Source organism: Cibotium barometz, chromosome 36, assembly GCF_041138505.1.
Source record: "Cibotium barometz isolate CiBa-2024 chromosome 36, ASM4113850v1, whole genome shotgun sequence".
In the NCBI taxonomy this organism is placed as follows: domain Eukaryota; kingdom Viridiplantae; phylum Streptophyta; class Polypodiopsida; order Cyatheales; family Cibotiaceae; genus Cibotium; species Cibotium barometz.
The window spans coordinates 47,787,246-47,811,685 of NC_141081.1; the positions used below are offsets into that span (position 1 = coordinate 47,787,246).

Sequence of the window (24,440 nt, forward strand, 5' to 3'; positions counted from 1 at the left end):
TTCTTAGCTATGGAGCCTTTGCAAGCTCTATGTATAGCCCCTTGTGAAGCTAGAAAACGGAAGGTTGATTTACACATTCGTATTCCTGAAGAGTATGGCAGCTCTAAAAAAACTGATCCTACTGATGCACAATCTTTCCAAGCTCGTAGGATAGCTAAGGAGAAAAATGTAGATCTTTGGGTTGATGGGCATCTCTATCCAGTTGACCCTCCATTAAGAGCAAACCCTCCTTTCCACGTAATTTATCAAATTCTTTTATGCAATTTGTTAGTGAAGGAGAGCTTGGCTTGTTAGGATACTGTAGAAGATTGACTACAAGTGGAGTTTGGTAAACCCATATTCTCCAATCTCAATTGCAAGCATCACAATTCAGCCTTTTACAATGTCAAGAAGGACTTAAAACATCATCAGATAAAATGAAAGAGATCCTCGCCAGAGAATGTGGAGAAGGATGCAAATTGCTCCTTCCACAACTGTGCTCCATATGGTTTCTTTGGAAGTCCTTCCCATTTTCAATGTAAATTATAACTCAATCCTCACCTCCATAATTATGTTTAATTTGTCTCTTTTGTATATTCCTCCCCATCATCATTTGTAAAATTCAACCTCATTCTCACCTCACAACTACGTCTAACATTGCTTCTACCAAGTTCCCCTCACTTTCGATGCAGATTATAGCTGAGTCTTCACCTCTACAACTAAACTCCTTGGAAGCCCCAATTGCAATTGCACTGAAACATCTATATTCCCCCCACGTTTTCAATATCAACTTTTTACAGCCTCTTTCATAAGTTTCTCTTGTGATATTGTACATATTGGTGAAGCCTTAACACCATTGTTATGAGTCGACCCTAGATCTCTACCTATGAACTTCAATACCTAACCATTACACCCACCATCTTTACATAAATGACTATCAGAGAATAAATTAAATAATCTTCTAATGTATATAAAAAAAGAGCTTTTATTCAAAAAGCCCTCCTAGTTATGTTTGTTGTAAAAAGATTTGATGGATAAGAATAACATACAAGACTTTTGTTCTCATGCATACAATTTTTTACATTCAAACAGGAATTTTGATTAAAGTTCCAATAAAGGGCACTCACATACTCAAGGTGCCAAGCTTTGAACTCACATAACAATTTAAAAGTAGTTGGTGATTGTTGAAAAGGATGTGACTCACATTTGCACCGTTTCCGTGTATGATCGATAGGAATGTTTGGAAAGGCTAAGTCGCCCTTCCTCATTTAAGAAGAGAGAACTATTCCTTGCACCTCTATTTACGACTGGCATTTGTGATGGTAAATAGAAGTAAAAATACCATTTCATGTCATAGTCCCACCTTGCACATGGATCATATTGAAATTACAGATTCTCTACCCAACTTGCACGTGATTAATCAAGTTCTTCATAGCAACAAATTACAAAATGTCAACTGAGCTATGTAAATTTGATGTGTGTGTGTGTGTGTGTGTGTGTGTGTGTGAGAGAGAGAGAGAGAGAGATAGAAAATAATGCGTTCTCCTGTGAGACGAGGCCAACATTGCAACAGAGAGTGCTTTTGTATGTATGTCATGTATGTGCATCTGCACATGCACACGTTCACTTTTTCTGTATCTCCCATCTCCCTCTATATGTGCACAAATACATGCACACACACATACAGGTGCATGCACCTTCTTGCTCATTCAACGTTACTAATAACTTGCATTTCACTCAAAAATATCTTCATTAAAAATCAAGGCTAGTCAATCTCAATGCAACTGCTCCAATTGTGTAGGCACGCTCGATTAAGGTCTACCGTGCTCGATTAAGGTCTAGTAGCATTTGATGATAAATGTAAAATTGCCACTTGAGCACCAGCTCTTTTCATAGAGAAACCACTTCCTAGTGAGCTCCCTACCCCCACATCTGGGTCAATTTGATCATGCGTATATAATTTTTTATATTAACTCTCCTCTGATGTTCAAAGACGGAGGATCGTTCTCAATGTATCTGACAAATTTTGAATCTTTTGCGCTTCGTCTCTCCTGCTTGCCAACCTTGCAAAGGCATTTCCTCATAACAACTGTAACGGAATTACCACACATGCATCCATCAACCACAATCTGAAAAGATAAGGGCATCATATTCACACATTCCTAGCACTTCGTCAACTTACAGTTTATGGTAGGCCAAGGCTCGAGCTAGATTTGGTAACGTTGTACTCGTTGATAAGCGTTTGTGGACACTCGCGACAGTTAGAGTGAGGAATCATGTGCCATACACCAAGATATCATAAGCAATGATGTGATACGCTCCAGTAAACGTTGATGTACTTCACATACCTCACTCGCTTGGGGTTGTGTACTTAACATATTAGCAAGATATTATAAGCAATGACGTGATACGCTCCAGTAAACGTTGATGTACTTCACATATTGGGGTTTTCTTCCCCGTTTGTGTGGTGCATCTCCCAAGCCTCCACCATTGTAAAGCTCTTGAATAGCCTCCATTGCTACTGTATTTCCATCACCTCCCTGTTCCTCTCCAAAGATGCCATTTGAGATCAGAGCGAGCGGAGAGATGTTTGTTGCTTTTAGGAAAGGAATGGAAACAGGCATATATTGAAAGCAACTACCAACCACAAAAAAATATAAATTTAATATATACCTAGATGAATCCAGTATCATGCCCATGTTCACCTTTTAGGAACATGCATGTTATATACTCATGGTAGTTATCCATAAGACTACATAACTATCAACACCGTTATGCATAGTATGGACTAGATACTACGATATCATCAGTGCCCAATAGTGGGTTAGATTAAGTGCTCACTACAAGAGAGTATCATGCATCAAGGCAACCGTCAAACATAGTAATTTTTCACCTTGTCTTGCAAGGAAAATCCTTGGCGACCGCTTGCTAGTGCTAGTGTGCCTCTTGGAGTCGCCATAGGAGCATAGGTTTCTCCACCTTCCATTGATCCTTTTTGATTGAGTCCACTGCTAGAGCTGTTGAGTTGAACGAGTGATGACGGTTGAGAGCGAGGTTTTGGATGGCTTAAATTCGACACTAATTCAGGGGGCGACAAGGCCACTGATGAGGATTGCCCCATTGAAGAGCTCATGCCTATGCAGTCAAACTCCAATAATTCAGTGTCGACAAATTCACCTACCATGACATGCAAAACATACACCTAGATGAATCCAAGATCATGCCAAATTCACCTTTTAGGAACGTGCATGTTATATACTCATGGTAGTCATCCAGAAGACTATATAACTATCAACTCCATTATGCATAGTATGGACTAGATACTACAGCATCCCTACTAACGCCATCAAAGCCCAATAGTGGGTGTAGAACTTTGTATCAAGATATGCTCTCACACACGTACTCCACACACACACTTTTTTTTTTGTAAAACCATTGTTCTCTCTCTCTCTCTCTCTCTCTCTCTCTCTCTCTCTCTCTCTCTCTCTCTTTCTCTGACGGTGAGGTTTCAAGAAGCAAACATAGAGATTTCATTACACAGCTCTCCACATGGAGCTTGACACACTACAAGGGATCGGGCTCATACCCGCGCTCCTAGCCGCGGAAAATTACTTGTGGAAAAAAAGTAGCGGGCCCATGTATCAGCACATGTATCATCGTGGCCAGAGACATGCGTGTAAAAGCGCGTGTAAAGACGTAGTCAGACGCGCTGATACGAGGGCTTATACATGCATTTTGTCAGTTTAGCTACGCTTATACACGCGCATTTCACAGAGTATCCGCGTATATACACGTGACTTTTCCAGAGTTGATGCATCTATACACGCGAACAGAGCAAAAAAAAAATCCAGAGAGTGACTTTTCCAGAGTTGACGCATCTATACACGCATCTATACACGCGAACAAAGAAAAAAAAAATCCAGAGAGTGCTATTTGGTACCTAAATGCTGTTCTAGCATTCCAGCACCCAAGAGCACTCTTTGGATTTTTTTTGGATGCATTGCACCATCCACAAGGAAGATTTAGTGCATTGTCATTACATGATTCAAGAACGACATGACTGTGCACGTGACTATGGCTGTGAGGGAGTACGTGATGGTGGCTGTGAGCCCTGACGTGACGGTGCCTGGGTGTGCGTGAGTGTGTCTGGGGACAGGGTATGTCTCCTCGTCGGTGGACGTGGAAGAGGAGAAGCTGCATGCCGTCTCGCCAGACTCGCAGGCATAGACAGCAGTGGAGTGACATGGATACTCGGGGGGACAGGGTGACCATACCAAGGAATCCAGGAGGGGGATGGGCATACATGTACTCTGTAAGCTCAACTGGACCAGGATTGCGCCCAAAATGATTTAGCATCTCCATCATCCAAGTGCCGTACGCAAATGGATCGGATAAAGAACCTAGATCCATAAAGAATTTGCAAAAATAAAAGTATATACATGAAGGATCCATGAAGGGGATGGCGATAAGAGCTACTATGAGAGGTAATAAAGGGGATGGCGATGCCGGGAAACACTCTATGTATCAAAGCACAGTCGCCACATGAAGGGAATCACTCTACGTATCAAAGTACAAAGATGAAGATTGAAAGCACAAACATAGTCGCGTGTAAAAACCCGTCCAAAAACACGTGTATCTGTGCATGAACAATCTGTGCAAATAGGGTACACGCAGACATACACGCGCTTGTACATGTGGCCTACGCAAATAGTTTTTCGAAAACGACAGACCATCGACAAATCTTTCTTTAAAAGAAAGCACAAACTATCACTATCGTTCACAAAAATACCGAAGCAGGCACGACCAGAGAAGGATGGAGACAATCGCATATTAAGGAAAAGAGACAATCACATAAACAAATGGAAGGAAAGAGATAGGACAAAGGACAAACTGACTCACCTCTGGAAAAGTGAGTCTTCTTTTTGGCTGGTTTCCTTCACCCATGTCTGCTCCTTGCACTTGGCTTTAGTTCTCTGTTGCACCCGACGAACGAAGAGGAAAGATGGAGTTTGAAAATGGTTTTTGGAGAAGGCGGCGGGCTATGTGTTAGGTATAGACAGGTGGTCGCATGTAGGAGCGCGTGTATATTTGCGTGTATAATAAACAGGTGGTCGCATGTAGGAGCGCGTGTATAATAAACAACCGCGTTCATACACGCGATTTTACACAGCTAGACGCACTGTTACACGTGATTTAAAACAGTGGAGACGTGCTATTACATAGGATATAGAGACTTTTTATACTTTCATTAAAAACTGATTATGATTATGAGATTGCTCTTTTGTACATAGATGTCATCAACCTCCTCAAGCAGTTCTGGTGAGAGGATGAGACAATGAGTCATCTTAATCGCGATGTGTGGTTGGGACAAAGGATCAAGTGTATGTGTAATCGATGTCAAGGATGCATTGTACGAGCGCGTCGAATTACCTTGAATCACATCTCCATGTATGGAGAATGGAATCAAACACGTTTAGAGGTGAGTAGATATAAATTAATAGTATTCAAATGACTCATGGTATCCAAATTAATGGAGTTATAATATATATACTCTAATTGAAGCAGGATGCAGTACCACACCCTAACATGGTGCCCTACACGCGGCGAGAGCACGCAAAGCGTCGACGAGATGATGCTGGAGCTTCGGGATCTATTGTCAGAGATGAGTGGGAAAGGGATGACAATAGCCCTGCACCCTACGAAGTTGTGGAAAAGGAAGTGTTCGATGATATGATACGGTATCTTTTTAGGGATGATCCCAAAGGTATGGACGACAATGATATGGAACAAGAGCATCTTTACAAGGCTTCATTGACACCGGTTTTGAAGGGTGCACATTCTCTATTTTACGTGCTTCACTTGAACTACTCAATATACAAACAGTTTATGGATGGATCAATGCAAGTCTTGACGCATTATTGAAGTAACCATTCTAACTTGCAAATTTGAATTAGTGGTTAAGGGTTTAGGATTTAGAGCTAATTGATGATATTGGATATGCAGGCTATTATCAAACATGCTTCTTCCAAAGGGGAATAGACTACCCACCTCAAGAGACATAGCGAGGCGCTATGTGACATCTCTTGGAGGATTGGATTATGATCACATACATGCATGCATCAATGATTGCATTCTCTTTCGTGAGACACATAAGGAGGCTCGACATTGTCCCACTTGTAGTGAAGCAAGGTATAGAACAGATGTGAAGAGTTTTGAACACTTTCCTATAATTCCTCGCATCAAACACATGTTCAAGTGCAAATCCATAGCAGAGCTCATGTCATGGCATTCCTCACATCGATCGAATGATGGCATGTGGAGAATTCCCGCAGACACTCCTGCTTTTGGAAGCATATTGAAGATGAGTGGCCCAGCTTTAAAACAGAGCCCAGAAACTTGAGACTTGGCCTAGGTATGGATGGAGTGAATCCATTTGGTTTCAAAAGCACCACATATAGCGTGTGGCCAGTTGTGTTGGTGAATTACAACCTTTCACCATCAATGGTGATTAAGAAGGGACATCTTATGTTATCCCTTCTAATTCTAGGGACCACTAAGAAAAGAGGCGTTGAGCAACTATATGGGTTGAAGTCCCACGATTGGCACAAGATGCTCCAAGTAAGTGTTTTTCAAGTCTTGTACGTTGAAATTAAATTTTGTAATGCCCTAAACCATATATACATGTGCTCTTATGTGCGTAGTTCATACTACCGACTAGTATCGACCATTGTGCAAACAAGAGTTTGAAAAAACGTATTTATAAGATAGGCGAGCTTGTGAGGTATGTAAAACCCATGTCAGATCACCCTTCATTATATCTTGCAAAATGAACGTGCATAAGGTATAACGTACTATTCGTTTATTTTTCAGATATGTTAGTTCCAAAGCAATTGATCCAGCCACGTTGGATGATGCGCGTGTTATGGTAGTGGAGGTGGTTTGTTTGGTAGAGGAGACTTTTCCGCGAACCATTCTCACAAGTCAACTACATCTCATTATGCATTTAGTGGACGAAATTGCTTTATGTGGCACTGTGCATGCACGTTGGATGTTCTTCCTATAGCACTTCATGAAGACCTTAAAAGACTTTGTGAGGCAAAGTGCAAGGCCGGAAGGAAGCACGGCCGAGGGATGGTTGATACAAGAGTCTCTTGTATATATTTCAGAATTTCTTGGTCAGGTGGACAGCTCTTTGCCGGCGACTATGGAGCAATGAAAAGGACTTGAGGATGACCTCTATTGTGCCGCCTCAAGGAAAAGGACAGAGTAAAGTAATTGACAGAACATTGATTGATGATCTGAATTTCACTTGCATTCTTAATAGTGATGTGATGAGCAGATGGGTTACAAGATATGAGGATGCAAAGATAAAAAGGCAAGCAGAAAGAGCTCTCTTTTGGAGGCAACATGGCTCTCGTAAGGCGTACCCTAAGCATCTAGCAACACTTCCGAATGATATCCATGCTGATTGGTTGTATGAGGAAATGGAGAGAGAGCGGCGAGGGGCTGCATATCACGGCGCAAGAATGGGAGTATGCACGAGGATGCATGTTAAAGGTACATAGAACTAATGTTTTGCATTAGTTGTAAGTGATTTGCTTTTAATATTTATTATGAGGATGAGCGTGCCATTTCTCATGATCATGAGGATGACCCTACCATTGAGGATGATGGTGATGTTGATGAGGATGATTAGGGCATCGGTACCATTATCAATGGACAGAATATCGATAGTGAAATAAATTTAATCGTAGCCTTACAAATTGATCAAATGGATATTGATGTTGATCGTTTGGCAAGGATGGATCTTATTGAAGATGAGATCGAACCCTAACCAATCCATCACTATATCGTTCGACATTTCTATTATATATGTTGTCTTTTAATTATCATCTCATGATTTATTTTTGAATATATTACATTGTTGTAAATGCATGTAGTGGGATTGTGTAATTATATATACTGTAATGTACTATGAGATGGTTTAAATAAAATGGTTTTTAATTTTGTAAAGGAATGGAGTTTTTCTTAATAAAGTTCTCTGTTATCGCGTGTAATAAAGCGTGTATAATTGCGTGTATAATTGCGTGTATAATTACGTGTATAATTACATGTATATACACGCGCTGGTAGAAGCGTTTCTGAAACTAGTATACACGCGAATTTAGATGCCAATATACACGCGCTGGTAGAAGCGTTTCTGAAACTAGTATACACGCGAATTTAGATGCCAATATACACACGCCCGATACTACTCATATACATGCATGACCATACACGCGCCCGTAACTTATCGCGTGTATCGAACGCGTGTATGGCAGCAGTGTCTTGTAGTGACACTATGACAGATTTAATACGTAGCCTTCTTGTATAAAGGTTGGGGTGTGCAAGGCCTGATAACCAGTGAAAAATGGGATCTTGCCAAAACTTTCTCTTGTACTTTAAAAATTGGTATGCCAGTTTAAACTTTGTCTTGTACTTCAAAAGTTGGTACGCAAGCTTAACATTTCTTAGACCATGCAAGAAAGACCTTAATGTTTTCATCTACACCAAGAAGACTGATGCATACCATTTCTCCTTATTGGCCAGCATGGGTGCAGGCTCCCTCAAGATCATGAAAAGTACATGTACACAAAGTTTATAGCCAACAATTAGGTAACAAACTAGGGGATTAGGTTGTGGCTAAACTGCAGACTATCTGCATGCACTTAAGTGCATAAACCAAGATGTGCATGATTGAAGATATGACCGACCTTGCAAGTATAAACAAGAATAGCTGCATATAGAAAATGGAAGTATTGAGGCCTCTAATTTGTCAACACAAAATTAGGCCACATAGGTAGCCAAAGGCTACAAAGATGAGATGAAAAAATTGATGCGACAAAGACTCACGATATTGAACTGATAAGAAAAACAATACGAATTTGAGAACCAAGTCGAATGTTGAAGGTAAGGGGCTGAGATGTACTGAATAAAACTGTCTACAAGATGCCTACTGGGCCTTAAAGGCTAGGATAAGATTTCATCACTCATGAAAAGCTCATCTCACACATAGCCAAGCAGCTCTCATTAAGTTGACCAAGCTTAATATTTATTCTCTCTCCACCCTTATGCTTTGAATTTGTTTCTCTAATCTTAGGTGTTGAATTCATCTCAACAAGACCTAACTCTTAAGTATCATCATCATGCTCATTAGACAAAGGTTAGTGTAAATGTTTGCATCAAATCAATTCTTTTAATCTTTCTGTGCATCCTCCATTTCCTCTTTGCACTCTTCAGCCTCTTTACCAGATATTTCAACAATATCCTCCACTGGAAATCATAAATTGATAAGTATCTTCCACCCTTACTATTGCCCGACTTTCCTAATTTGGGCTGCTTTGTCTGTTTCTCTTCATAGTTCAAATTTTTATGTATAAATAAAAGCATTTCTATCAAAACTCCCCACCTCCTCCTATACTGTCTTCCCTTCAACATGAAGACCCAACATAAGATGCTTTACGTTAAGATCCATCAAAAAAGGGCACTTTTGTTAATTTCGAGAAAAAAATGGCATCATGACTTCGATGCCAGCAAAATTACATTGCAAAATTAAATAAATGACAAACCTACCCTCAGAGGATGCACATTGTACCTTGGAGGCAATCCCTACATAAAGCAAAACCGAAAAATAAACATCATTTCGCAGTAGTGCCCATAACAAGACACTTTATAGTGCAACATGGAATGACTCGTTAAGGTGACATGAGAAGCAAATATCTGACCTTAGCCATCTCAATTGCAGAGATTCCGAGGTACCACACATCAACCTGCATTCAAATATAACAGAGACTGTGTTTCTTACTACAAAGATAGTGAATGATGTCTTCTTAACCGGATAAAAGTAATGCATGAACCAACAGTACAGCTCCCAATCCCTAACCTTCCCATCGTACCGGGTTCCTTGAATAACTTCTAGTGCCATCCAATGGGGTGTCCGAAATGACTGCAAAGAAAATAAAGATTTTTAACACAGAAAACAAAAAACTTCTAAATTGTGGCATAAAGAAGGTCAGAAACCATCCACACCACCAGATTCCATGAGCAATAATTTATGCAAGCACATAGTTAATCACATGCTATTTAATGACACAAAGCCAAAAGACCCACAATTCCCACGATCACAAAAGAACAAAGAGAACAAATGTTATCTTTATGTTTCCTTGAATGAACAACAAAAGAGACCACAAACTCAAAACAAAAACCCATGTGCACATGTAATGCCTTCTATATATATACCATCATAAGGCCTGAGCTTAACAATCAAGATGAAGAGAGGAGAAAGATTTAATCGCTAGAAACAAACAAACAAAATAGTAAAAACAAAAATAAAACACACACACACACACACACACACAAGCAAACAAACAAATCTAAAACATAAAAGTAAAAAGTAACATGACTAAAACACAAAATTGCAAGAGCAAAACAAATCACCAAGAATGCTTAATAAAATTACACAATAAACATAAGAAAAGTGGATGATGGCCTAGAAAGAGAGTGCGTGTGTGAGCCAAAGATTAAATCCATGGGAGCCTTACTAAAAGATTTCAAGACGGCCAATCAGATTTAGAGAGAGAAAGAAAGAAAGATTATATTAACATCTACTGAAGGCCACCATGGCCTAAGAGACAAATCCAATTACAAGTATCCATGTCTCTATGCATCATTGATAAATGAAAAAAAAAACTAGATACAACCACAAACGTATATGTGGCTCAGAGCTATGCATCTCCCGACCCATGCATCCTATCATTATCATGCTATAGGTGTTCAAACGTACATGTGGATCAAAGCTATGCATCTCCCGACCCATGCATCCTATCACTATCATGCTATAGGTGTTCAACCATACTCTAGTACTCTGTCCCCCATCCTAAGGAAACACCTGAGTAAAACCTCTATCCTCCAACGCATGTGACATCAACCCATAGTTGACATGCGAACATTCTTGTAGCCACTCACCATTTGTTCTCTGAGCAACCGCAATCTCTCCCTCATCCGGTACATGCTGATCATACACTCCAAGACCAAGATCCGCAACACTCGATGAAGAAGAAAGATAATGCAAGCAAAGATGAGCTAAAGTTAGTTCACGATGATGTGTGGTTGAAGCTCTATTTATAGAGTAAGTTGTTTTAAAAGGTGCCCTAGGCCGAGCATTCACTAGGCAATCGGCAGCTCTGGGCTCATGATGGAGCATGCATCGAGGTATGTGATGCCATGATATTGTATGGCCGGATCATGTGCAAGGCTTGTATGCACATGGGCAAGATCCTTCGCATCTCCTTGTTTCTCTTGTGATTGTGCACGTGCAAGGCTTTCAAATTCTCAGAGATGGGTCACCGGTCACCACACTCTCAAACCCCTCTTGCACCTCTTTTGCAAGAGTTCATCCTACAAATCCATTGATTGAGCAATCTAAACAAAGAGAAATCCTTTCCTTGATCTTTGAATGTCTGAATACAAAGACTAGTGACCCTTAATGAGAGATATGGATTATTATAGGGAGCCTGCTGGGGTGGCAGATTTTAAAGGAGACTTGGTCACAAATTTTCAAGCGCACGCTCTCCACCACCTCATAGGTTCGAGTAGCGTTTGAAGGAGAGCTCATTCATTTGCTTTGCAGAAGGAGCATGTGACCAGAAACGGGATCATCTAGATCGTAGAGAGCATAGTTTTTTTGGTATCTTTTTCTGCCTTCATTAGGTAGCCCACAGTGGTCCTCTTTGCCTCCATCCCCTCTACAGCCGTTATTGGCTTTTTCTTCAGTGGTTCTAGCCATGAGCTAAGCATATGTACTTGATACCGTTTATTCTGGAATCCAGCCAAGACCCATTATCAGCCGTTATTGGCTTTTTCTTCAGTGGTTCTAGCCATGAGCTAAGCATACCGTTTATTCTGGAATCCAGCCAAGACCCATTATCAGCTTCTTTTATTTTGGTTCCAGCCATTAGCTGAGCATATGTACTTGATACGTTTATTCTTGAATCCAGCCAAAGAGCTGAGATGTTGTATCTGTTAACGGCGGTGATCCAGCCGAGAGCTGAGATGTTTGATTTAGCGACGGCACTTTGCTGAATTTTTGTACATTTTGATGAAATAAAATTAGCCATGTTTTTCTTGAAAAAAAAAAGACTTGCACAACAACACTCGCACTTAAATACTCCTCACCGGTGAGCATGTCCCAAGTCCATGCGGTACATACATAATACTTCTGCGCTGTAAGCAAACCTTGTGCTTCCTTGCTGCCTTGTAGCTCATGCAAGCATGACAAGCCATTGCACCAACATGCTTCAATCTCCACTATTTCACATATTGTCCATCCATGATTGTATTCTGGCAAGCCTACTCAAAGGTGACCTAAATGGCATGGAGCTTGCTTTACAGTTGAAGCTGGATCAAGTATGATGATTCAGCAAACTAGTCTCCAGAACCATAGAATAAGTGAAATGGTAAGAAATGGAGGTCTGGAGAGCGAGAGGTATTGGGAAAAAAGTTATCCCAAGCAACAACGCCTACCAACCAGCACCTCCTTCGGATAGAGGAGTCTGCATATATACCTAAATGAATCCAGGAACATGCCCAAATTCACCTTATAGAAAGCTGTAAAATTAAAAAGTCATCCACAAGACTACGCAAACAGCCATTGGCTTTTGACACATACCTGTCGCTACTGATATTTTGGGTTTTAATGATCTTCAATACAAGGTAGGAGGTTATATTTGTACTCATGTACTTGTGTTAGTGCGAGCAACTTATAGATATATATATATAACTAAATAAATCCAGGATCATGCCCAAATTCACCTTTTGGGAACGTGCATGTTATATGCTCATGGGAGTCATCCACAACCTAACTATGAACTTAGTATATGGACTAGATACTACGACATCCCCAGTAGCATCCTCAGTGCCCAATAGGATGGACTTATAGATATGAAAGGGCCATAGTAGTAATACACCTTACTCTCACAAGATAACACAAGCTTAAAAAACTTAGCCCTAAGGTTTTTACACAAATAGACAACTTGCTCTACAGAATCTGCATCTGCTAGGTGAATGCAGCAGCAAATTGAGAGCACAATTTGCCATACAAAATTTCAATACACATAAGTACATTTAGGAAACAGTGATTGTCGAATTTAAAGAGTGCGAATACCGTGTTACGTTTCGATAGCGCCCTTGTCAACTAAGCAGCAACCCCAAAGTCACCTGCATGCAAGCATCTAATCGTATCTTTTATGGTACGCTTCAAAAGTTCTATAGACTATGGCATACATGAAAACCACGTATATAACATTTTCAAGCAATAGCCACAAGGGATGCTCACCAAGCTTCACCTCCCCTTGTTCTGTAAGTAGAATATTACCGGCTTTAATGTCTCTATGAACCTTGAATATATGATGAAGGTATGCCAAACCCTATCACAAAAGATCAAAACATGAAACAAATGGTAATACCTTTCCTAAGAATTGAATACAGCTGTCTGATGCTTGAACCTTACAATGCTTTAGAAAATTGAAATGTCTCTGGTAAGATATACCACAAAACTTTCCCACTGATAAGGTCCCAAGGGGAGAGACCCAAAAAAAATATCAACTTTGGACTTAAATACCATAAAACGTATTTGTGAGAGGCCTAGTAGTCATACACAAGAAGTTTTAGAAACTTTCCTACTATAATTCCAACTTTGTGGATTACAACATCATGAGCTTCTGCAAGCGAGGTGTAGCATACCTAGGTGCGGTGGGGGCAGCAGCCCCCTACCCCCACCACACCTAGCTAGGTATGAGCAACCTCGTCTGCTGCTGCTGCAGAAGATCATGATGTTGAACGTTGGGTGCCTCTTTCCCACAAGGGTGTCAGAGGGTGCAGTGGAAATGAACAAGACAAGGGCGCTAGAGAGAGGGAAAGAGATGAAATAATCACGAGCACTATTCAATGACTGACATTTTTTATCAATGTTACAGATGTCATCCTCCGCCCACGACTCCAGAACTGGAAGTTGAGGAGACTCCAGCAATCACCTAGACAAGTACCATAGGTTCACCTATGGACAGAAGGAAAAGAGCACCAAGAGGTCCCAAGCTCAATTATCTGGGACAGTATGCACAGATGTACAAGGACTCCATTATCAGCAAGGATGTCCAAACAATACATGGCGAGAGAGCCCTGCATTACCATAGCCTAGAATGTCTACAAATTTTGGAGGAATCAGATGTCAAGGAGAAGATGGAGAAGGTCGGGTTGGGACAAATGTCTGTCTCCCCCACACAAGCAGATGCATACAAGAGAGAGGTCTCGCAAGGGTGTGACCCGTAGGTGAGGGCTCAAGGGACTCAATAATGAACTGAGGGAATGACGACCTATGGCAGCCTATTTATAGGCTGCCAACCTCCAGGTAGGGCAATAGGCCAATAAAACCTACGTTGCCAAAAAATAATAAAAATCATAAAAATGATAAAAAGCTCGAAATTGGGGTGACTAACTGAAAGGGTGGCCAACCCACAAACAAGGGCTTGACACCAGGACATGACACCCGCTAACAAGGGGATAATGCCCAAAACTTCTTGTGATATAAGCCTAATAAATTAAGGACCTTTTGGTTTAGTTTATAGCAATTTTAAATTACAACTATGTTTAAGAAATGTGGAACATCTTGAAACTGTGTCATGGTTTACAAGACGCATTCATCACGACTATGCTTCAGATGAGGCAACATGAATTAATGGCAAAGTTAATAAAGAATTAGCATGGGCGCAGGCTTTGGCAAGCAACAAATGCCAACAATTCAAGAGATGCGCAAATCTGAGAAAAGGGGAGTAGAGTAGCCATGAGCCTTATCATAATTTTAGAGCCAAAGCATATTTCTCATGGGAAGAGCAAGCCATAATGTAAAAACAAGCAGATTCTACAGAAAGGCGAGTCGCGACCAAGCAAATCAATCAAAGTCTAGTCATAGTGCTCACCACATCCACTTCCCTCATATGACAAAAGCACCTACTACCTAGTAATCAAAGTTCATACATTGGTATGTGTAGTATATGCACAAAGTAGAAGATGTGTGCTTTAGTAGCCGACAACAAAAATCTATGCAGACAGCCCGCCCGGTTCGTCGCTACTAATGTTCTAGAGATTAAATAATAATTTGGGCTGAGTTTGTAGGTCAAAAACCTTCAACGCTTCACCACATATGTAGGCAATCTGCCGTTCTTCCAATGGTTCTTCGGTCACATGTAGTAAGTCTGCCACACTGCCTCCACCACAAAACTTCATCACAATCTGAGAAAAAGGAGAATTCCTTAAGTAATCTGAAAGAGTTGCTCATTATAGTGCCAACACAAGAAGAGCAAGAGCAGAATAAATCGAATACCCAAAGATACTCTTCTGCTTGATAACTCCCTAAGTAACGAACAACATTTGGATGATTGCAATGCTAAAGCATCTCAATTTCACCACATATGTCCTCATAGCCTTCTTCCTAGCAAATCAACAGAGCAAAGTGTTAGCCAAAGCTAATCTTCGCGTAGATACACACTCAAGTCGGCGATAATTGATCTTTTCCATACCCCTTCGCTCAAGGAAATGACCTTGATTGCTACCAACTCTGATGTTTTCAGGTCTGTAGCTTTGTAGACTGCCCCATAGGAGCCTTTACTTGTTAAGATTAGGGGCTTTTAAATATCGTGTAGCAGAAATATATGATCATTAGACAATGAAATACATTTGGATATGGCAGCTTCTCACCTGCCTGAATTACAGATAAAAGCATTATAGCACCATAACATGTAACAATCAAAGGAAGATGCATAAGATGGGCGTTCATTATAGCACCATAACATGTAACAATCAAAGGAAGATGCATAAGATGGGCGTTCAATAATATGCTTTTTTCATATGAACATAGGTCATCATTAACATAGGTCCTACTATCATGAGCTTTTTTTCATGTGAACATAGGTCCTACATTTCTTGAGTTTCATATCAGTTTATACTATTGCTTTCTTCATGATGATGGAGCTTAATAATCCTTCGTTGCATGATGCATTCCTTTGCATTTCGTGTGTGTCATAAAAGTTGAAGCGTGTAAGTGATTGTTATCAAAATCCTTGTGTGAAGGCACCCCATGCCCACCACCTCAAACCACTAGAAATTTTAGCAACAGGCTAGAACAGTTGCAAAAACCCTGTGCTTCTCTTCAAGCACTACCTTCTTCCTTGCTCATGATTTCCCTTGAATCACAAAAATCAACATTGAATTCGTATGTTTGTTTGTGTGTGTGTGTAAAAGTGTGTGTGTTAATCCAGAATAAAAGTGCCAGCTAGTGCTTGTTTCGAGATACCGTCCCATGTGTGCGCACACGTGTGTGTTGATCCAGATAAAAGTGCTAGCAAGTGTTTGTTTCAAGATACCGCATCTGCTGTGTGTGAGTACGAGCATGGCTGGCTGTGCGACAGTTTATCCGGGTCTGCCAGCGCCGTGAGTCTCTGTGTGTGTGTGTGTGGTGTGTAGCGTGTTTGTGTGTGTGTGTGTATAAGTGTGTGTGTGTGGGTGTCCAGCGTCTGCGATATACATACTCTGTGTGTGTGTGTGTGTGTGTCAGCCAGCCCAACTCCTGTTCTACAGCAGCAGTATTTCCTCGTCTGCAGAGCAGCATTAGGGTTTCTATTACATTTGGGGCTTGCGGCAGATTTGGGTAGTGGTACCGTAGCAAATTCTTGTCTGCAGCAGCAGCAGTAGGGCTTAGAGCAGTTCTGGGGCTTAGCAGATTTAAGGTGTGCATGATGGAATCACCTGAGCAGGCCATTTATAAGCGTCGGAAAGCAATGGATACCTCGAATTTGGATGCCATGTCTTTAATTAAGGAATGCCTGCATGAGGATTTCGAAGAAGCAAGATGTGCTTGGGAAGGACCTGCTCCAGTCACAACGGAAGTGCGTATTCCGGTGCAGGAGCTCATGGATCCAGTTGCGTAGTATGCATTGAATGCAGTGATTCTCTTTTTCCCGGGCAAGATACCTAGTGCACAGGATGTGGGACAATGGGTTGATTTCTTGCTTAAGCGACAAGCAGTCCGGGGTGTTTATTTTGGAGCGAGAGGATTCTATGAGGTCTTGTTAGCAGACATAGAAGCTAGAGATGCTTTGTTGGAAATGTCTCCACTCTTCTTCAATACGCAAATGACTCATGTTCTTCCCTGGGCTCTTACTAAAGATTATCAGAGCCTTATTCAACATAAGTGCCCAGTTTGGGTTGAGGTGGTGGATTTTCCTCGTACTTGGCATCATTTTCTTCCTTTGTTGGCTGCTCAATTGGGCAAAGTGATTTGCCCCCCGAAGTTGGATGCCAATACAAATTGTTTTTGTATTCTATGGGACACTGATCTTCCTGCTCCTACGGGCATTACCGTTGATTCTGGGGACACAGTGGTTGGAAAGCGACCATTCAAGCTTAAATGGGGGAAATTTGCCAATTCTTGTTTTCGCTGTGGGCAAATTTGGTCATATGCAATCTAAATGTCCTGAACCAAATCTACAACCCCCTCCTTCGGCTGTCCCTACCCCTCAGACTCCTCCTCTAGCGAAATCTTCCCCTGAGGCACAATCTAAAGGTGCTTCCGCATCCACATCAACAACTGGACTGAATAAAGGTAAAGGGAAGCAGTCTCAAATGCCAAGTGTTCCTGCTTCCCCGAACATCAAAGACAAGGGCAAAGAGAAGCTTCCTGCTACTCAGGCGTGGATAGTACCCAAGAAAACTGTCAAAGCACGTACTCTACCATCTTCTCGCAATTATGTGCCCCCCTTGAAGAATGTTGCTCAGCAAAAACTGCTTTGTAATGATAACTCTTCCTTGGCTCAGGCCTGGGATAAAGTTGTTCGATCTTATAAGGAAGTAGTTACAGGGGGCACCGCTTCAACGTCGGATGGCCATCACTTGTTTCCTCCAGATTTGAGTTTTGATTTGGCAGCTGCTGCTATTTTCGCGGACAGATGGCCATCACTTGTTTCCTCCAGATTTGAGTTTTGATTTGGCAGCTGCTGTTTTCGCGGACAGATGCGGATGTGCCCATGGGCACGAGTTCTTAAGCTTTCTGTTGGTTTTCTCGCCCACTGTATATACCATTTAAGATGCATAGTTCTATACATTGCATTTCATATAATGTGCGCGGATTATGCAATCAGGACAAATGGAGGCTAACTTGGCACTATGTACATACTTGCAAAGCAGATATTGTTGTTCTTCAAGAGCATAATCAGCATAATTTTGCCGGACAAACTTCCTATTTTGCGGGATATTGGATAGCTTATGCAGGATCCGCTAGATACTCTGGAGTGTTGATGCTTGTTCGCCATGAATTATTTCCCATGTTGGTTTTCAATGATCCAGCTGGCACATGGATGGTCATTCAATGTATTATCAATGGGGAAGTTTTTGAGTTTGGTGGTGTGTATGCATACATAGCCTCTACTGACAGGGCTCGTTTGTGGCATGCCATCTCCTCTTATTGTTGGCGTTCTAATGCATTTCTTTGTGGCGATTTTAATAATGCTCCAAATCATGTGGATAATACTACTGGACATTCTCACATGCTTCATGTGGAACGACAAGCTTGGGATCTCTTTCAGCACACATGTAATGCCTTGGATTTGTGGCCTCTGTTTTGCAAGCCAATGATCCAGGATTCACATTTTAGCATAACGCTCGATCAATGTATCGTGCTCGTCTGGACCGATGGTATCTCTTTCAGATGCAGCAGTATGATGATTTTGTATGTGATATGTGGATTGATTACTCCTTGTGTCTCTCGGATCATGCTCCGATATGCTTGAAAATACAATTCGGTTCATGTTCTGCCAATGATTCATTACCTAGAAAGAGACTTCTGCATGTCAATAATGCTTATCTTAAGCATGAGGTTTTTTGCAATCTGATTGTGGACATTATTTCGCCATTGATCTCTCAAATGCATGTTGATATGGACACAGCATGGTTTCGTTTTGTTATGCGGGTTCAATGTGTGATCCAGGATTATGGCAGACACTATTTATCGCATTTCAGAGAGCAAGTTCAACAGGCCAATGGCACTTGTCAAAGTTTGATGCATCTGGCTAACACTTCATCTCTTACTGAAATCTAGATGACAGAGTTGCTTTCTGTTTGCTTATGATGCTGGGGACATCACTCTTGATGCCTATAGGATTTACTTTGATTGCTTCTAGGTAGTGAAGCCTATGGTTACTCTTCTTTTTCTGGGTTTTCCTCGCTTAGAGGTTTCCCACTTGTAAATAAATCAAGGATTTACAAAAAAAAAGTTTGTTTCAAGATACCGCCCCATGTTAAAGACTAAAATTGTTGAACTGCACTAGATCTCTAGCAAGCTTCAAGTGCCGACTAAGATCCAACACGATAAATCAGATTGTAAGCACTTTAAACAAACTCTACATGCCGTATGAAAGATAATCGGCTTACCAAGCTCATTAAGCAGCTCATACTTTGTAGAGGGGTCTTCGCGTATGATGTTGTCCTGAGCAGGGCTGCTAGCCCTTTTACGCATGCCTTGGCTCTGCTGAGGAGCATCGCGTTGCGCATTACTGAGTCCTCTTCCCTGGTTGAGAGATGCTTGGTCTCTTTTGAAGCTTTCGACAGCTCCGGCTATGGAATTCAAGCTGTTGCCCTCGTTCTTGGTCACTACGGTCGAAAATGCATCATCATATCTATGCACCACAGTGGAAAAAACCTCAGAAGATTCCGCTTGCCCTATTCCGAACCCTAGCCCTCCTTCACTACCTGATTTCTTCACTACGAACGTCGAGAACGCATCATCTGCCACCTCCTCCTGCTCTTCCTTTCTAGCCCTTGTCCTCGCAACCTGCGCATCCTTCTGCATGTACCTTAAAGCAGCAAAGAAGTCCTCTCCTCGAAGAAGCGCCCCGGCGTCTTCCGTGGACGTAGCTGCGCTACAACAGACGAATCGTCATCATCTCTGAGGGGGTAATGAGGGTGTATATCAGAGGGATCATCGGTGACATCAAACGCATCTGTGCCCGCAAAGCGCTTGGCCAAGCTCTGAAGCAAAGGAGGGGGGGAATCGACATCATCATCTTCATAGTCTTCATCTTCATCATCATCACCAATGCGCCTGTGGTGAAGCTGCATGGTGGCATAGACATCATCAGGCTCGATGTGGCCATCGCCAAAGCTTGAATGGTGGCCTGCAGCAGAGGAGGAGGCGTCGCTACGACCACCACCATGGATAACAACAGTAGAGTAAATACCTGACTCTGCATCATCGCCGCCGCCACCTACGCCACCTCCTCCTCTGTACATTTCTGCGTTTGATGATGACTCTGAAGCTCCCTGCGACGCCATTATGCGCATTTACTGCATTCCTGCTGGTTAAAGGTCTCTTTACTCTGTTACGTCAGCATTTGGTCATCTAAGTCCTCACACACACAAATACTCAGCCTAACACTCTTTTCGTAGCTGGTCGTGCCCATTCCAACTCTTGCGTGACATGAAGCAGCACACATTCTCGCACCAGGTAATTAACCTCTTGATCACCTAATTTAGTACACTGGAATTATAAGCTTTATTGTTATTCCAATTCCAGAAAAAAATTTGAGCAGAGATTCAATCAAGAGAGATGAAAATTGGAGCAGAGATTCAATCAAGAGAGATGAAAATTGGGAGATAACCATCTTCTCAATTTTGTAGATATATAGTCAATCATTTTAGTAATCTTGAAGAGAATCAATCGCTCACACGCTTGTGCGGCAGGAGAGAGCCATGACCTTCCTTGCAAGACGAGAATAGCCTACTGAACCACCCCTCCGTTGGTTATAACCCTAGCTTTTAGAAGGGTCTATTCACATAACTGGACACCCCCAATTCAAGTCCGTCCATCGTAGCTCTACCACAGGACCCTCATCCTAACATTACTCCCAGTTTTCGTCCTCAAAAACAAAAGTAGGAAACCTCTTATCAAGAGTACTAATGTCTTCCCAAGTTGATGATCTGTCTTTCCATTTAAAGAAACCTTGTCTCCTAAGATGGTGCCGTGTCCGCTTTTCTTGGAAATCCAAGATACGTTCGGGCTCGTGCAGCAATGCCGGAGGTTCAAATAGATCAACAAGAACACCTGTATCCACCCCATTGTCATCCTCGCCAAGTCGTTTGCTTAAATGACTAACATGAAATACGGGGTGGACCTTAGAATGTTCAGGCAGAGCTAACTTGTAGGCCACGTGACCTACACGCTTAAGTATTGTGAAAGGCCCACAATATTGAGGCGACAATTTTAGCACTTTGCCAATTTTCAAACTTTCTGAATTCTCCGAGACTCGGAGAAAAACTTGGTCTCCTTTTTCAAAGGTGACAACTCTGTGTTCATTATCTGCATAATGGTTGTATCTATCTTGGGCCCGCTTAACATTATGCTTAGCGACTTTCATCATCTCATTATGATCTTGAAGAAAGTCCGTCACTTGCTGGATTCACTCTGTAGCTAACCCCACCGCTATAGGTTGCAATCCATACATAAGCATGAATGGGCTAAATCCTATAGCCACATGCTTAGCACTGTTATAGGCAAACTCTAAAATGGAAAGATAATCTTCCCAGTTTTTTTTTTTTCCCATGAAAAGATCCTTCTATCAGTTAAAAGAGTTTCCGCCCCCACAAGCTACAAACTACCCTCACAGGGCAAGATACAAATGGCGGGAATAAATGTCCTAAACAACACACCCACTCTCTAGCTAGGCAATCTCATATATTGTTGTTTGGGGGGGGGGGAGAGCCAAACAGGTGGCTGGTACTGCCAACGGATGGTACCGCTGGTCTGCATGAAGAAGGGGCCATCTCTCCAGAGTCGAAGAAAGGCCACTCTATGCCACTGCATCCTGTCGGAGCTGCCCTGCAGCTGCTTATACTGTCCCCGCAGAGTGTGGATAAGCTCCAACCAAAACGCACGGACAACCTTTGCTGGTGGAGTCCTCTTGCCCTCGAAAGCACAAGAGTAGCGTGCTCTCTAGATGGACCAAGCCGCTACACCACCAATCAGCTCCCAACACTGTGGTAGATCCCTACTCCAAGGGTGGTTGCTACAGTTGGGGATCGGAATCACTAAGATCCTGCCACCCTGTATTGTAATCGTTGTGTTGTCCGCCTCTGTCTCTTATCCCATGGCAGGGCCTGACTCTATGCAGCAAGCCACTGCCCCCCATGTGAAGGTCCGCTGTGTAAGGCTTGCCATCAAGCGCAGTACTCATCCCCATACCTGCTGAGCCGCTGGAAAATCCCAGATGCAGTATCGCTGCGTCTCTCGTGCGTGGCCGCAGCATGGGCAGAATCCACCATATGCCAGCCACATTCCGACTGCCGTCTCTATGTGTGCCAGGAGCCAGATGAATAGAGTGATGCGCCTAGGCCTCTGGCAGTCCCAGAGTCTTTCCCAGAATTCAGTGAGGCACTCTCGAGAGATGCCCTGTCTACATCAGTGCTCTGGTGCATTCTGCAGGTGTGCCACCTATCCTAGCTGTCTGAATGTGTCTCCCCAAGTGTGATGTGTACTGGAAGAAAGGAGTCCCAGGGCTATCCAGCGTTGTAAAGGGGTCCCGCCATAACCACTCCCCAGGATCCCACTGAAATCGAGAGAGCGGACGACTCTCCCATGCCCAAAGACTCCAAGCCGGATCCTCTGCCACCGCTGCTAGATCCAGATCGACAACCCACGTTTTGCCGAGGGATCCCATAATCCGCACTCTCTGGAAATAGCACCGAGACACAATCTTTGTCTCCTCTGTAGTCTGTCGTAGTCGGCCTCCCTCTACCACCTCAAAGCATATACATCCTATGAGCTCTGAGGACCCTCGACTGCAATAAGAATCTCGTGCCACGTGAATCCCCCATCCATTGGGGTGTGTCAGGGGTCTCGTCTATCTAAGTCCAGGCCTCGGGGATAGCCATGTAAATCTCTGTACACATCTAGAGTGCCCCTCGCATCCCAGCCAACTGCTCCCCCTGAAGCTGTGGGGAGAGCCATCTAAAGTGCTTCCAGTCTCCCGGGCTCCTGGCCAGTCCAGAGTCCATCACTCCCCAAGAGAGAGGTGGCCAAGCCCCAAGCATATGTCCCTGCTCGATTGTCACCATTGGGCTCCAAATCATAGGCTGCCTAGCGTACTCCTCTGGGGACTCTAGTGCCCGCTAGAAGAGGGCTAGCCGGAGCTCCTCCCAAGCTCGTAGCAAGCTACCGATAAATCTATTCTCAAAGCGGTGGCTCATCCCCACCCGTCGAACATCCGTGAAAATCCACTGCACCCCTGGTCTCTAGGGTCCACCATGCATTGGGTTCCTCTCATGGACTCTCTGCAGCAAAAATTGCTTCCAAGGCTCCCCACCTGGCAGCAAACCTCTGACTATGAGCTTTCCCAACAAAGCTCTGCTCTAGCATGCAGGATCCACGAGGCCTAGCCCTCCCTGCCCGTGAGGTGGGAAGAATGATCACTGGCCATGCAACCTTGGCCCTTGCCGGCCTGCCATCCCCCCCCTGACCATAAAAGGTTCCAGATCAAGCGCTGCACCTAACCCAAACATGATCTAGAGAAATCCCAACAGGAGGTGATGTACCACATCATCTTGAGGAGAACCTGGTTGGCCCACCACCACGGTCTACCAGTGAAAGTCTAGCTGTGCTCCAATGAAGAAGCTTCTTCCTGACGCTTAGGAGAAGGGGGGGCTATCTACTGCTCTGGAGATATGTCCAGTCCCACCTGGCATCCAAGGTATCTCACTGCCATGCCCTCCGGTATCCATCTGAAGTTAGGACTCGGTATCCAATCTGGCAAAGGAGAAGGGCCAATCCAGAATCCGCATGATTTGTGCCAATTAATATGCACCCCCCAGGCCAGACAAAAGCTCTCTAATGCCTATTGAAAATGCCCAAGGTTGGCCTCACAGCCCCTCAAGAACATCGTTGTGTCATCGGCAGACTCTGAATCCAGTAGTGTCTCATCCCGAATCGGGAGACACGGCCAGGGGATAGCCCTGCCGAACTGATCGCGAAAGCATAAACCGGTCGCCCATCAGCACCTAGCTATGGTCTATTGAATAGAGTGATGCTACTCCTTGTATCCACTGCTACGAGAATCCCATGTGCGCCATAGTGCCCTCAAGGAAGCCCCAATCCACTCTGTCATAGGCCTTCTCGAAGGCCAGTAAGAGGATAGCCAAATTCTCCCCTTGGAGGCAAGCTGAGGTAGATGCCTCCCAGAATGTAAAGATATTGTCAAGCATACTTCTACCCTTAACAAAAGCACTCTACGTGGGATGGATCAACTCAGCAAGAAACGGCTGAAGTCTCAAACTAATGGCTTTGGCTAGGATTTTGTATGTTGTACCAAGAAGGGTGATCGGCCGCC

The 24,440-nt window shown here is 43.0% G+C and overlaps 1 pseudogene across 1 annotated transcript; it reads right to left on the minus strand.

The window, feature by feature from the left end:
* Positions 1–1,966: 1,966 nt before the first annotated feature.
* LOC147617974 (serine/threonine-protein kinase 1-like) lies at positions 1,967–20,928 on the minus strand (annotated as a pseudogene). The gene is made up of 14 exons (XR_015262199.1): positions 19,491–20,928; positions 15,591–15,678; positions 15,395–15,502; positions 15,196–15,303; positions 13,352–13,442; positions 13,181–13,233; positions 9,902–9,964; positions 9,744–9,788; positions 9,592–9,627; positions 8,530–8,604; positions 2,873–3,181; positions 2,413–2,616; positions 2,162–2,230; positions 1,967–2,068 (listed from the first exon to the last, which is right to left on the minus strand). The product of XR_015262199.1 is annotated as a serine/threonine-protein kinase 1-like (transcript).
* Positions 20,929–24,440: the final 3,512 nt, after the last annotated feature.